A 12,935-nucleotide genomic window follows, 5' to 3' on the forward strand; every position below is an offset into this window, starting at 1 on the left:
TAATCACCCGGGATTTGATAATAGATCTTGTGATAATCATTGATGGAAGCTGTTATCAAAGCAATGACTTATAATGGAAACCAAAACTGCGACTTTGAACATGTACTTGTAACTTTTTTGGAAGTATCTTTGCATAAAAATAGAATATTCGAATATGAATTTTGGATTCGAATATTCAGCCGATTTTCGGATATTCGGTCCGATCCCTAGTTTTTTGTAAAAGTTACTTCACTTCAGTAGGTCACATAAGTTGGATGTGCAGCTTTCGTGACGATGGCTTCCATAGCAGCTTCTTTCATGGTTCTTACGTTGACAACGCCACCTTGAAGACGAACATTCTTGATGTAGGTTTGTACCGCCTCATCACATTCGCCTGACATGGTGGGAGACTTGGCAAGCGACTTCAAGTCCTCTCCAAGTTCTTTTTTTCTTCAGACATAATGATCTCTCATACTTCTGACCATTGTCTTGCTCTTGCAAGTACACCAGGAGCATGATTTACATAATTTGTGTACATGACAAGGATGAGGGTGAATATCATTGCTCTGTAGTTTCATGGAATTCTGTTTAGAGCAGATACTGTTGACAATAGACATAGACTACAGTCCAGCCCATCTTAAGCAGCCAGTCAAGGGAAACGGCCAAATTGGCTGCTTAAGCGGGGTGGCCTCTTAAGAGGGGGTTGGGTAATAGGGAGTCTGGAGTTGATGAGTGCATGGCTAACTGCTAATTTTTTTTTTTTTTTTTTTTTTTTTTTTTTATTGATTTTCAACATACATCTCAATTACAACAAGTTGATACATATGAAGTTACATAGTTATACATACCAAAGTATCGTATATATTTACGATTTATGTACAAGCACATGTTTTTGGTATATACTAACAATAACACGTTATAAATGCATTAATTTGCTAATGCTTAATATTGTTCCCAGAAAATACATTTTGAGACGATGCTATATTATTTTGTTGAAGAGTGAAAGAGAGAGGGGAGAAATGTTTAATCATGAGAGAGAGGTAAAATTTATACACATTAACACACATAATCAAAAAGCAATAGGTGTTTTCTAATTTCTTAAATTTCTGCAAAAAAAGGAGAAATGAAGAGATACCAAAAAAAAACAAAAAAAAAACAAGACTACAAAGAAAGATCATATGATGATGAGGATATAGGCAAGAATTTTTCAAAATGTTATTGCAAAGTTGTGCCATTTTTTATTATGTTGGTCAATTTTATTTTTTTCAAAAGCAATTTGCTTTTCTAATGTAATTTTCATTCTTAGAGCATTTTTGAAGGTCTCAATATTTGGCTTTTCGGCTTTTGATTTAGTATTAAATATGTAAGACTTCATCAGAATAATTATATAGTTTATCACTTGATTATAATTGCCTCCTTTTTTTGTACCAAATACAATATCATTTACATTCAGATCTATGTGTAATTGTCTACTATTTAAAAATAATGTCAGCTCCCGCCATATCGGTTGTACAGAATTACATTCATATAGAACATGTATAATTGTTTCTTTACAACTTGAACAAAAAGTGCAGAGACTTGAAGATATTAAATTACATTTAAATAAATATGAATTAGTTGGTAATATGCATTGCAGAATTTTGTATTGAAAATTGCGTAAAGTATTATCAATGGTGGCTTTAAATGGTGTTATATACGCGTGTTTCCAGTCTATACTTTGTTCATAGGGGGACATTATTTCTTCCCATTTCTGTTCTTGTTTGGTTTTATTTTCTTCTAAGGTTTGTTGTAAATTATATAAGTATTTACACACTGTTTTTGTTTTTTGTACCTTTTCAAGTAGTGTGTTATTATTGAAATTGACATATTCCATTTCCGAAAGTTGTTGTGTGTAAGTTATTGGTATACTTTTGATTAGTGTGTAATATTTAAGATAATCTGTTGAGGGTATTTCATAAAGGGTTTTAAAAGCTTCGAATGTATAATAGCTTTTTGACCTAAAGTCATAGATGTGTTCTAGGAACTTAACACCCATATTAAACCAGTTTTGGTAAAAGAAGGTATGTTGGTTATTCTTTACTATTGTCGAGTTATTCCATATAATCGTTTTAGTGACATGTCCTTCTGTTTCTTTTGATTTAATTTTGTTCCAGGAAGAAATTACATCTCTGAGGAATACATTTTAAAAATTTGAATTAATATGTTTGTCATTAAGGGTACATTCAAAGACAAGATCTCCACCATATTTATAAAGTTCATTCTGATAGAAAATTTTCCACTGCCCTGTATTATTAATGTCTGTCAATCGTTTGACCCAACTGGCCTTATTTGCGTATAAAAAGGCGGTTATATCAGTGAGTTTGAGCCCTCCCTGCTCAATTCGTTTAACAAGAGTTGTTCGTTTTATTTTGTCAGGTTTACCATCCCATACAAATTGGTATATAGATTTATTAATTGTTTGTATTATATCATGATTAGGGTTTGGGAGTGCTGACAATGTGTACATAATTTTTGGTAAGGCAAATGTTTTCACCACAGTGACTTTTCCGAGAAGTGTTAATTTTCTGTGATGCCATTGTTTTAAACAATTTTTAAAGGCTTGCAATTTTGGTTGAATGTTTTTGTCTATATTGAGGTTTTCATCATTTGTGAAGTAAAAACCCAGTGTTTTGGCTTCTTCTGACGTCCAAGTAAAATGTTTGTATTTGTTAAATATAATATGTGTATTTTTAAGGGCACCAACGCGCATTACAATGGATTTTTGTGTATTAAGTTTGAGTCCGGATACTTCACTAAAGTCTTGTATAGTGTTTATTAGTGCCGAGAACGAGTTAAGCGTTCCATCTGTCAGATAGGTTGTATCATCTGCAAAAAGTGTTTGTTTTATTTCTTGTTCTTTTATTTTTATTCCTTTAATGTCTTCATTTTTTTCAATATAGTTGGATAATATTTCTATACTTAATATAAAAAGTGTTGTTGACAATGGACAACCTTGTTTTACGCCTCTTTGAATAGGAATAGGTTCAGATAGATGTCCATTATTAATAATAATGGTACTTATGTCCGTGTAAAATAATTTAATCCATTTTATGAGTTCAGTTCCAAAATTAAATTGTTTGAGACTTTTAAACATGAAGTCATGATCTAAACTGTCGAATGCTTTTTCATAATCGGCAAATAAAAGTAGGCCTGGTTTGTTATTGTTATTCAGAAAATTTATTGTTTCAAAAATTGTGCGTACGTTTTCGCCAATGAATCTTCCTTTTATGAATCCAGTTTGTCTTGATTCGACAACAGATGATATAACTTTATTAATTCTGTTTGCAATTGTTTTGGTCGCTATTTTATAATCTACATTCAATAAACTCAATGGTCTCCAGTTATCAAGTGTTTCAAGATTTTTTCCTGGTTTTGGAATAAGTGTAAGAATACTTTGTTTTTGAAGTTGAGTCAATTGTCCATTTACAAATGAATGGTTAATAGAGTTAATATAGTATGTTTTAATTTCATCCCAAAAAACTTTGTAAAATTCTGCCGATAAACCGTCTGAACCAGGACTTTTATTGTTATCCATCTCTTTTAAGGCGTTTAGACATTCATATTCTGTGATAAAGCCTTCGCACGATTGTTTATCATTTTCTGTGAGTCTTTTAATATTATAATTAAAGAAATGTGAATTGTTTAAAGTATTCGTATCAATATCTTTTTTTTTGCTATAAAGGTTTGAGTAAAAGTTTCTTTGTTCGTTCATTATAGCGTGAATGTCTGTTACTTCTTTGTTATTTATTGTTAACTTATGAATGGTTTTACTTTCGTAATGTCTTTTTTCCAGATTTGCAAAGTATTTAGTATTTTTCTCATTATGTTCAATGTGTATAGCTCTTGCTCTTACTAATATGCCATTTATTCTTTCATCTATAATTTTTTCGTACTCTATTTGTGTTTCTTTCATTAATTTTTGAATTGTTTCATTATCACTAGTTGTATGCAGTTGCTTCTCTAGTGACTCTAATTGTTCAATGATATTCTGTTCTTTTTCCTGGTTTCGTTTTTTAGTTATGGTAGCAAATTTTATACTTATGTTTCTTACTGTTCCTTTTATAACTTCCCACAAAGTATTTGGGTTACAGTTTGTGTTGTTTTCTACTACTTTATGAATTTCATGCTTAATTTGATTTTGATATTCATCATTTAAAAGCATGGAATTATTTAGTTTGAAATAACCAGGTCCTTTTTGTTGCATTTTATTGTCAATGATTATTTCAATTAGAGAGTGGTCGGTCTTGTATCCTGGTTTTATTTTTGCTTTATTAATTATATTACATATATTTTTTGAAATTAAGAAGTAGTCCAGTCTACAAAAAATGACAGGTTTGCCACTTGAGTGCCATGTGTAACGTTTTTGCTCTGGGTGAAGTGCTCGCCATATGTCAATCAAATCGCATGAATCGATTATGGAGTTTATTTTGTTTGCTAATTTTTTTGCATAAACAAAATGGTTAATATGTGTACATGTACTAAACAATATATAGACATAATATAATTTTACTTATTTATTTCCAAGATAAGCTATAAAACAACATTTTCCTTCCAAAAAACATATTCTACATGTATTCATCTTTCTAATCATCATCATCATCAGAAATAGTCCATGAAAAAGAATCATTCTCAATATCATGTTAAGTATCATATGAATAAACATTCCAATCACCATCAATCATAATCATCTGTACCATGACAAAACATTCTGACAATCTATACATAGTTCCTGAGATAATAGAGGGCCCTCACACTACTTTGGAGGAAGGGGTCCGCAGCCCTTAGGAGGGGGAATTTTCGCGGCGTTTCCCTTTTTGGGGGATTTTTTTACTTACTCTCTCATTATTTCATCTGAACATGTTTGCACTATATTCATTGCATTTTTCATAATTTAGTATGTTTGAAAATATTAAATTGAAATAGACTTGAGATATAATAATCATGAGACACATCTTTCTATTAAAAAAAAAAAAAAAAAATATTTTTTTTATTTTAATTTTTTTTTTTTAGGGGGAATTTTTCCCCCCAAAAGGGGAAAAAGGTATAATTTTCAGGTGAGGGACTGCCACCGAAATTCGGTGGCAGATTTGATAGATTGAGGGCCCTGTAATAGCAGCTGCGCGCTTACAGGAAGAGTTCGCCATTTTGTTTGGCAAAACACACAATCGATAGCGCTATCTACATTTACATCTACATCTGATTAATTTTCGTGAATTGTCGTCTTTCTAGAAAATACTGTAGAAATTATTGAATGCTAAAATGGCAGATAAGCAATCATTAAACTCGTACAAGGATCGGCTAGAAGGTAAGGAAAGGACAAGATACAAGGAAAAAATTTCCTTGATAGGCGGAAGAGATCCGTACGCTTTGAGTAAGGGCGATCTCGTCAGTGACAATAAATGTCTGCCATCAGTCACATACATTGACATTGTAAATTATTATGCCCCCCTTTGAAGAAGAGGGGTATATTGCTTTGCTCATGTCGGTCTGTCTGTCGGTCTGTCAGTCGGTCCGTCCACCAGGTGGTTGTCAGACGATAACTCAAGAGCGCTTGGGCCTAGGATCATGAAACTTCATAGGTACATTGATCATGACTCGCAGATGACCCCTATTGATTTTGAGGTCACTAAGTCAAAGGTCAAGGTCACGGTGACCTGAATTAGTAAAATGGTTTTTGAATGATAACTCAAGAATGCATACGCCTAGGATCATGAAACTTTATGGGTAGATTGATCATGACTTGCAGATGACCCCTATTGATTTTGAGGTCACTAGGTCAAAGGTCAAGGTCATGGTGACCCGAAATAGTAAAATGGTTTCTGGATGATAACTCCAGAATGCATACGCCTAGGATCATGAAACTTCATGGGTAGATTGATCATAACTCGCAGATGACCCCTTTTGATTTTGAGGTCACTAGGTCAAAGGTCAAGGTCACGGTGACCCAAAATAGTAAAATGGTTTTCGGATGATAACTCAAAAACGCATACGCCTAAGATCATGAAACTTCATAGGTAGATTGATCATGACTTGCAGATGACCCCTATTGATTTTGAGGTCACAAGGTCAAAGGTCAAGGTCACGGTGACCCGAAATAGTAAATTGATTTTGGGATGATAACTCAAGAACGCTTTTGCCTAGGATCATGACACTTCATAGGTACATTGATCGTGACTCGCAGATGACCCCTATTGATTTTCAGGTCACTAGGTCAAAGGTCAAGGTCACAGTGACAAAAATCGTATTCACACAATGGCTGCCACTACAACGGACAGCCCATATGGGGGGCATGCATGTTTTACAAACAGCCCTTGTTTAATTAACACTAAACGTGCATATACATTTGAGCAGCTGAAAGCGTACAAATCTATGGAAGCAATCAACCAGTTGAGCTGTGGTTGGGTTCGTGACGTACAGAGCATGACTGTAAATGACAATGTTTTGTAGACTGCAAAGGTTAGTAAAGTCTATGCCATTGTCGTGTTAATATATCTAGATCTAGCATCAAATATAACTTATATTAAATATTATTATCCCCACGCTTTTTGAAAAAAAGGTGGGGATATTGTGGTTATCTCCGCCGTCCGTCCGTCCGTCCGTCCGTCCGTCTGTCTGTCTGTCCGTCCGTCCTGGCCACTATCTCCTCCTACACTTAAAGCACTAGAACCTTGAAACTTACACACATGGTAGCTATGAGCATATGTGCGACCCTGCACTATTTGGAATTTTGATCTGACCCCTGGGTCAAAAGTTAAAGCGGTTGGGGTGGGGCCGCGGCAGAAATTATCACTCATTTTTTTAGGTTATTTTACATTTACTTCTTTATTTCTACACCGATTCACTTCAAATTGATACTGGACCTCTCTTATGACAATACGGTCAATCTCAACCATGCATGGCCCCATTCCCAACCCTGGGGCGCCCCGCCCACATAGGCCACACCCACCAAAAATTTCCATTTACTATAATTTTTTCATTTCTACACGGATTCACTTCAAATTGATACTGAACTTTTGTTATGACATTAGGGTCAATCTCAACTATGCATGGCCCCAATCCCAACACTGGGGCGCCCGCCCACATAGGCCACACCCACCAAAAAATTCCATTTACTATAATTTTTTCATTTCTACACGGATTCACTTCAAATTGATACTGAACTTCTCTTATGACATTAGGGTCAATCTCAACTATGCATGGCCCCATAACCAACCCTGGGGCCCCGCCCACATAGACCACACCCACCCAAAATTGCCTTTACTATAATTTCTTCTTTTCTACACCGATTCACTTCAAATTGATACTGAACTTCTCTTATGACATTAGGGTCAATCTCAACTATGCATGGCCCCATAACCAACCCTGGGGCCCCGCCCACATAGACCCCACCCACCCAAAATTGCCTTTACTATAATTTCTTCATTTCTACACCGATTCACTTCAAATTGATATTGACCTTCTCTTATGACAATACAGTCAGTCTCAACTATGCATGGCCCCATTACCAACCCTGGGGCACCCCGCCCACATAGACCACACCCACCCAAAATTGCCTTTTACTATAATTTCTTTATTTCTACACCGATTCACTTCAAATTGATACTGAACCTCTTTTATGACAATACGGTCAATCTCAACTATGCATGGCCCCATTACCAACCCTGGGGCCCCGCCCACATAGACCACACCCGCCCAAAATTGCCTTTTACTATAATTTCTTCATTTCTACACCGATTCACTTCAAATTGATACTGAACTTCTCTTATGACAATACGGTCAATCTCAACTATGCATGGCACAATTACCAACCCTGGGGCGCCCTGCCCACATATGTCACACCCACCCAAAATTGCCTTTTACTATAACTTCTTCATTTCTACACCAATTCACTTCTAATTGATGATGAACTTCTCTTATGACAATACGGTCAATCTCAGCTATGCATGGCCCCATTACCAACCCTGGGGCACACCTAGGTCAAACATTCGGTGTGGGGATACGCGTCGGCCTCTGCCGCGCCATTTCTAGTTTTTTTTAAATTTAAGTAAATAGTTTTAACCTGGACAATCACATATGTAGTCATTACATAAAAGAAATTAAATGGGAAAAGATTCTGGCTTGAGGGGGTCCAGGAAATCATACCAGTGCCTTGATGGCCCGGTGATACAGTGTCCGCTTCATATGCAGGATCGAGGTTGTGGGATCGGTCCCTGGCCAAGGCATACCAATATTATACTAGTGGCACACAAGCGAATACCATGTATTTCGCAATACATTTATAACTGTAACGGTACAGCTAATCAAACCTAATCTGTATTCTTACTTGTTATTTGTTTGTTACATTAATAAATGCTTCTGTATCTTTTAATTTAACTTCTTACAGAGTACATATTGTGAAGGTATACTGAAACCAATGAAATATATATAGGGATCAGTTTCTGTATACCTCCTGGTGTTCTGTTTCTTTATATTATTATAGGTTATGAATTATTGTTATATACATTTATTTCAATCTCACTTAGGTTCGACACTCCCAGCAGATGAACGCAACACCACTTCATCCCTGGGTCATCGCCAATAAAGACGGTATGGTAGAGGCAGCACATTGCGACTGCAAAGCTGGTCTCAGGGAGACTTGTAGCCATGTTGGAGCCTTGCTTTTCCACATAGAGGCTATACATCGCCTCATGTCCCGCAGAACTGTGACATAGGAAAAGGCTTACTGGTCCATGCCTTCAGCAGTCGACAAGGTGCCCTATGCTGAAGTTCGGGATATCGATTTCACTTCTGTGTCAACCAAGAAAAGACGTCTTGACAGTGTTATTAATGGTATGTAAATATACTAATTATGAGTGGCGTTATACACCTTTATCAAGGCTTATCTTAACTAAAAGACTGTAAGGAACACTTGCACTTTAGCTGCCCATATAATAATGGGCTGATAAGGGACGTAACTTTCTTTCTTAAAAAGTGATGTGTTTCCGGTGGCTGCAGCGACACACCCCTGCTTTGGCCTTGTACCAAAACTAGCGCATAATTGTGTATATGTATATACTAAATAATTATGAGCCGCCTCACTGGTAAAGGCACCGTAGGCAATCGCAATCAGTTCAGACCCAGGTCAGCCTGCACCAAAAAGCGCAGTCTGATCAGGATCGTGACTGTTCGCTATTCAAGTTAGTAATTCTCAAGATGTTAAACAAAAAGTTTAAATCTTTTTTGAAAGCATGTGTTATCTGGGTCCAGACTGGTCACAATTATATTTAAATCCTTTTTCTCATGTGGGCCGTGACATGGGACATATGTGTTTCATTGTACGATTGAATATCTTTGTACATTTTTTTCATTGATGGGCACTGTTGTATTTCAGGTGAGGACGTTCAACAAGAGCGACAACCTTTAAAATTGCCATATGTACCTGAACCAACCGCACTAGAAAGGTGGGAGTTATTGCGAGATTTGCATGCCGCAAACGCACGTTCCTCAGTTCTAACTGTCTCGTCTGGATTCCAGGATGAATTTATACCGCACATTCTTCAAGATGGAAATCTTCCTCAGCCCCTCAGAAATGTGCAAATGAAAACTGTCCACATGGTTTCCTGCATTTTAAATGCATTTCAATCAAAAGAAAACCCAAACCCCCTTATTACTGTCCATTGTGCAGACATAAGATGTGGAAGTAATATCCACTTGTGACACTCAACTGTGATTGATACAGATACAAGTTATTGTTGAGGATGACCATTGATATTTAATCAGTTTTAGTTGCTTCCCACTTTATGGTAACTGTGATATAACAAATATTTTGTATGTGTTATTTATGCATGTAATTACTGGTATGATATCTTGAAAGCGCAGTCTGATCAGGATCCAAACTGTTCGCTATGCAGTCAGTAAAACAAGGATGTTAATCCAACAGTCTGGATTTTGATAAGACTGTGTTTTCAGAAGCAGGCTGATCTGGATCAAAACTGGTAGCATTTGCCATAAAGTCTCTTTTCCCGTGACACTGTATGTCATGATATGCACATGTATGCCTGTCTCTTCATTACTTAAATGTGCTTTTCTTGCAAAGCTAAGGCCACATCAAATTGTTTACACGTTGTTGCTTTTTTAACAAATAGGTATTTTTTCTGAAGCAAGCAAAAAAAGAAATTTAGTTTTAATAATTTTTATATTTTTGCTATCAACAAGATTTATCCTTAGCTACATGTACAGATGCCAGAAATTCTATAAAAAATAAAACAACATATATGAACAGAAGCACGCGAACAAATACTATATACATGTATAATTAAGAACATTCTTTTTTCCTTTTCGGAATAAATTAGAGCGAGTATCTTGTTATCAAATTGATGTGGCTGTCGTCTAATATATTATTCCTTTCGTATAGCATGTGCTACTGTTTACCGACTGTTTACCTTAGTGCTTTCAGGTTAGGGTTTGCATATTGAATGTTAAATAAATCTTGAATATTTTATGTTGTTGATGTTACTTGTAAAGTATGCGTCCAGTCATATAAAATTTGTTGCGTACGGCGATTGTGACCGATTTGGATTCGGAACCAATTCTGCCTCCACTTGAAAGCGTAGTATCGCTACTAATCTGAGCAGGATCCAAACTGTTCGCCATTCAGTCAATAACAAAAAAAAAATCACAGATCCAATCTGATTGTTATTCAGTCAATAAAGCAAAGCACGGGCTGATCTGAATCCAAACTGGTCACAATCACCTTAAGGTCCATTTTCCTGTGATCCAACTCATAAAATTCTGAAATGTCTCCAGCACTGCACAAGAAAAATTATGTTTATGTTTTTTATTTAGTGACAGAAATAAATAAATGTACAATCCATAATCATTCTCATGTTACCATTAGTATGTATTAAAAACTGATTCAGGTCTCCGCATAACCAAGCCTGGCATTTCAAGATGGTGTTATTTTAAAAATTATTTTTGCATTCATTCAAAATTATACAATGTATACACGTTAAAATTGAAATGCAATAAAAAGATGAAGCATAATCTTCTGTCACTTTAGACTTGTTCTTATTATATCTAGACAGTAATATATATCAGGTAGCACATACATTTCATATGATCCTTTAGATGTCACTTTCATGTTGTTTTGACAGTTACCTTCACAAAAAAACTTATTAATTGAACCCAATTACAGATTCATTCATGTTGGTTAACGCACAACAAACCGTAGTTATTTTATCAATTGCGGGAACAATTCCTTTTTATGTCCCCCACTATAGTAGTGGGGGACATATTGTTTTTGCCCTGTCTGTTGGTCTGTTGGTCTGTTTGCGCCAACTTTAACATTTTTGCAATAACTTTTGCTATATTGAAGATAGCAACTTCATATTTGGCATGCATGTGTATCTCAGGAAGCTGCACATTTTGAGTGGTAAAAGGTCAAGGTCATCCTTCAAGGTCAGAGGTCAAATATATGTGGCCAAAATCGCTCATTTTATAAATACTTTTGCAATATTGAAGATAGCAACTTGATATTTGGCATGCATGTGTATCTCATGGAGCTGCACATTTTGAGTGGTGAAAGGTCAAGGTCATCCTTCAAGGTCAGAGGTCAAATATATGTGGCCCAAATCGCTTATTTTATAAATACTTTTGCAATATTGAAGATAGCAACTTGATATTTGGCATGCATGTGCATCTCATGGAGCTGCACATTTTGAGTGGTGAAAGGTCAAGGTCATCCTTCAAGGTCAGAGGTCAAATATATGTGGCCCAAATCGCTTATTTTATGAATACTTTTGCAATATTGAAGATAGCAACTTGATATTTTGCATGCATGTGTATCTCATGGAGCTGCACATTTTGAGTGGTGAAAGGTCAAGGTCAAGGTCATCCTTCACAAGGTCAAGGTCATCCTACAAGGTCAAACATCATATAGGGGGACATTGTGTTTCACAAACACATCTTGTTCGTTCATGAAATAGTCAATGAGAAGTTTATCTTGCAAGATGGTAAATTTGTTGCGGACAAGACCTATGACTCTTTTAACATGGATTCTCACATGCGCAATTTTCCGAGTTGTTTCAACATCTATGGCTGACAACTGGGCCTTACCAGGCATAAATGCTGGTATATTTATTTCCGCACAATGAACACCGACACTGTCTGCAATGTCAAAACCACGATCTGCTAAAACTAAATCACCTGGCAGAAGCTTGCCTAAAATACCACAACCTTCTGTTATACACTTGTCAGAGGCCCTGCCGCCCCACCCTGAAGAAAGAAATGAAATAGATCCTTGGGGTGTTATTCCAATCAAGAATTTAACAGTATTTTTATGCCCCCCTTCGAAGAAGAGGGGGTATATTGCTTTGCTCATGTCGGTCGGTCTGTCGGTCGGTCTGTCGGTCCGTCCACCAGGTGGTTGTCAGACGATAACTCAAGAACGCTTGTTATGTTTGTAATTGCTCCAGATCAGCTCTTGCCATAAGTCCTTTAGGTCTTTGAATGAATATTTCAAAACAGTCAATTATGACAGCAGTGTTTTTGGAGAAATGTGTTCAGAATTCCATTGGCATTGTCTTCTGTAACTCCTCTCTCTCTGGCCAGTAAATCAAGTGTTTCAGTCTGATGTATAGAATGTGTATCATGACTGGAAAAATCTAGACACTGTTGACGTGGAGACACCAAACCTGTAAGCTAAGTCTTGCACAGGCATATTGAGCTTAAGGCGCATCAATGTCATTAATAGTCTTTCAAATATCCCCAAGCCTATATTTTTTGTACAGATGAATATAGTTACTATGTTGAGCACTATCATAAGGACGCGGAAGACCCGTATAGTATTTAACCTTTTCATTGTCATGTTCAAAACTTTTCTTTGACAGCTGATGTGCTTGCAATTCAGCTTTCAGCTGCATGTTCTCAGAGATCAGTCG

General features: G+C 36.2%; 1 long non-coding RNA gene across 1 annotated transcript; it reads left to right on the forward strand.

Annotated features, from left to right (window-relative positions):
* Window positions 1-5,124: 5,124 nt before the first annotated feature.
* On the forward strand, window positions 5,125-11,961 carry LOC127856945 (uncharacterized). The gene is made up of 4 exons (XR_008038248.1): window positions 5,125-6,474; window positions 8,541-8,847; window positions 9,389-11,587; window positions 11,728-11,961. It is a non-coding gene; the product is annotated as an uncharacterized LOC127856945 (long non-coding RNA).
* Window positions 11,962-12,935: the final 974 nt, after the last annotated feature.

Source organism: Dreissena polymorpha, chromosome 14, assembly GCF_020536995.1.
Source record: "Dreissena polymorpha isolate Duluth1 chromosome 14, UMN_Dpol_1.0, whole genome shotgun sequence".
NCBI classification, from domain to species: Eukaryota; Metazoa; Mollusca; class Bivalvia; order Myida; family Dreissenidae; genus Dreissena; species Dreissena polymorpha.